The sequence below is a fragment of the Papio anubis genome, unplaced genomic scaffold (genome assembly GCF_008728515.1).
Source record: "Papio anubis isolate 15944 unplaced genomic scaffold, Panubis1.0 scaffold2412, whole genome shotgun sequence".
NCBI classification, from domain to species: Eukaryota; Metazoa; Chordata; class Mammalia; order Primates; family Cercopithecidae; genus Papio; species Papio anubis.
In genome coordinates this window covers 1-3,223 of record NW_022162472.1, presented here as the reverse complement: position 1 = coordinate 3,223, position 3,223 = coordinate 1, and the positions used below count along the sequence as shown (strand labels likewise).

Here is a 3,223-nt window from a genome sequence, read left to right as displayed (position 1 = left end):
AAATCAGCAAGAGAAAAGCATCTAGTCACCTAGAAAGGAAACTCCATTCGATTAACAGTAGACATCTCAGCAGGAACCGTACTAACCCAGGAGAGAATGGAGTTCTATTTTCAAACTGCTTAAAAAACCCTGCCAACCACAGACGCCACCATGCCTGACTAATTTTTGTATTTTTAGTAGAGATGGGGTTTCACCATGTTGGCCAGGCTGGTCTCAAACTCCTGACCTCAGGTGATCCTCCCACCTGGGCCTCCCAAAGTGCTGGGATTACAGGTGAGATCCGTCAATTTTCTCTTGTATTTAAATTACCCAGAATTACCACCTTAAATACTCCTGCATGCTCCTGCCTTTTGTGCTTCGGATGCAAAGGTGTGAGGCGCCAAGACAGTAAAGTTTAATGAAATCTTCCTGGCATAATCTTCCCACCAAGGCTGGAGGCACAGAAGCAGCATTTTATTCACAAACACAGCAGCTATGGAGCTGCAGAAAGCAGAATATCTTCATCCCTAACCTAAGAGAGGGTGTGGGACCATCAGCCTTTTGTAAAGGCGCTAGAGGGAGATGCCACTGAATGGAAGGAGTTACCCCAGAGATGTGAGCAAGTGTGAGATTCTCATTCAGATATTATCCGTCTAAAATTTGGTGAGAGGCCGGGCACGGTGGCTTGTGACTGTAATCTCAGCATTTTGGGAGGCTGCGGCAGGAGGATCACTTAAGGTCAGGAGTTCAAGACCAGCCTGGCCCATATAGTGAAACCTGTCCTGACTAAAGATACAAAAAATTAGCTGGGCGTCGTGGCGCGTGCCTGTAATTCCAGCTACTCGGGAGGTTGAGACAGGAGAATTGCTTGAACCCAGGAGGCGGAGGTTGTAGTGAGCTGAGATTGTGCCACTGCATTCCAGCTTGGGTGACAGAGCAAGACCCTGTCTCAGAAACAAAATAAAATAAAATGAAATGTGGTGAGAGAATCTCTGCTATTACTTCTTCTAACCATCTCCTCCTTGAGAGCCAGAAGAGGAAGGTCCCTTCTCAGTAGACCCTGAATTTCGACGGGATTCTTGCATATGGCTCAATATTCAGCACCTATAGGTGACCCTCGGGAGAGTGGATCCATGTTCTCTCCATGAAAACTGTGCTCTGCCCTTCTGTTCCACTGGAGGGGCCGAGGGATAACCTGGAAATATCATTGTCATCTTCTGGTCTCCCTAAATCACTAGCTTACCTTCGGCCAGCAAGGCGTCGCTAGACAAGGTACAAGTGGAACTTAATGTCTGGGTGGGGGAAAATAGAGCAACGTGTTGGAGGATGGGGGATGGAGAGTACAGTCCCCCCTGGCGACCAAGCAGCAGGATGCCCATCAGGGAGAAGCTGGGCTGTCCAGGACAGCATAGAAAGGCTCCACCCGGCTTGGCTGCTCCAGGACCATCCTCATCCTCTAAATGGGCCACTTAGGAACCAGGGAGACGCCCACCTCACCTGCCGCAGGAGAACCGCACAGCAGTGAGACAGCACGCCTCGCAGCCTCCACAGCCTCCCGGGCCACCCCGCATTACCTTGGAGGGAGATGAAGTGGGGAGGTGGACGGCCACAGCCTCTGGCTCTGCAGTGACGGCAAACAAGGCCGGGCCACCAGCCACTGTTCATGGTGCTGCAGGTCCAGGGCCAGGTGCTGACTCCAGGAACCAAACGCAATCGTCACCGCGGACCGCGATCCCTTACCACGAAGCCGAGGCCGGTGGCTGACCACAGATACCAGCCAGCAGTGGGGAACCGAAGGCTGAAAGGAGCCAGAGTGATGTCATGATGGGAGAACACCAGGACTTGGATTTAAGCAGCAATGTGCAGAGGGAGGTGGGATTTGAAGTGAGGCAAGTTCAAGACCCATCTGCAACTTTCACTACATTAGAAAACGCTGGAGGCCGGGCGCGGTGGCTCACGCCTGTAATCCCAGCACTTTGGGAGGCCGAGGCGGGCGGATCACAAGGTCAGGAGATCGAGACCATGGTGAAACCCCGTCTCTACTAAAAATAGAAAAAATTAGCCGGGCACGGTGGCAGGTGCCTGTAGTCCCAGCTACTTGGGAGGCTGAGGCAGGAGAATGGCAGGAACCCGGGAGGCGGAGCTTGCAGTGAGCCGAGATCGTGCCACTGCACTCCAGCCAGGGGGACAGAGCAAGACTCCGTCTCAAAAAAAAAAAAAAAAAAAAAGAAAACGCTGGAGAGTTCATTAACCTCTCTGGGCCCCAATTTCTCTGCATTCTATATATGTTGACATTAAAATACCAATTTTGCAGCATAAGGAATAAACATATTATTGATGAAATTTTAGCTATCATAAGGGACGGAGCCGATACGCTTCCATTTTTATTTTTATATTTATTTAATTATTTTTGAGATGAATTCTCGCTCTGTCACCTGCTGCAGTGCAGTGGTGAGGTCTCATCTCACTGCAACCTCTGACTCCTGGGTTCAAGCGATTCTCCTTTCTCACCCTCCTAATTAGCTGGGACTATAGGCGGGTGCCACCACGCCTGGCTAATTTTTGTATTTTTAGTAGAGACAGGGTTTCATCATGTTGGCCATGCTGGTATTGAACTCCTGACCTTGTGATCCGCCCTCCTTTTGGCCTCCCAAAGTGCTGAGTCACCACACCTGGCCTACACACTTCCTTTATATCAGAGCGGTTTTCAAATCATCAGCATCTTCCGTTCTTACCTGTATGTGTTTGTGCTCTTATCAATCAACTCAACATCCACATTTCCTTCAGGCCCCAGAAACTGATGATTTGTGTAATCTTGTTCAACCTCAAAACCGAGTTTAGCAGCATAAGAGGAAACTATTTGATTCTCTTCTGAGCAAATATCTCCTGAAAAGAAAATATAGACATGTAAGAGGTAAAGAGTTGGAAGAGGCATGGCCCAAAGGACTCCTGGAGGCTGAATTACACAGATGCTGTTGGGATACAGATATCAAATAAGAACAGAGAGTGACCAGAATATGCGGTTCTGCTTCTTTGAATCCAGACAAGGAAAGGCACAAGAATATTCTCTGTTGTGACTAAAAGTATACCCCAAATTCCATAGGGCTTTCTGGGAAGCCAGGCTGGACAGCTTTGGTGGGAGGCACCATTTGCTGAGGACTGGAACCAATGCACCTACATTTCTACTGGCCCCAAAGAGCAGATGACATCTTCTGCTGGTGAGGCAAGTCCAGGTCAGAAAAGG

At 49.3% G+C, this 3,223-nt stretch overlaps 1 pseudogene; it reads right to left on the bottom strand.

Annotated features, from left to right (window-relative positions):
- Positions 1-506: 506 nt before the first annotated feature.
- On the bottom strand, positions 507-3,216 carry LOC116272880 (annotated as a pseudogene).
- Between the last annotated feature and the right edge of the window lie 7 nt (positions 3,217-3,223).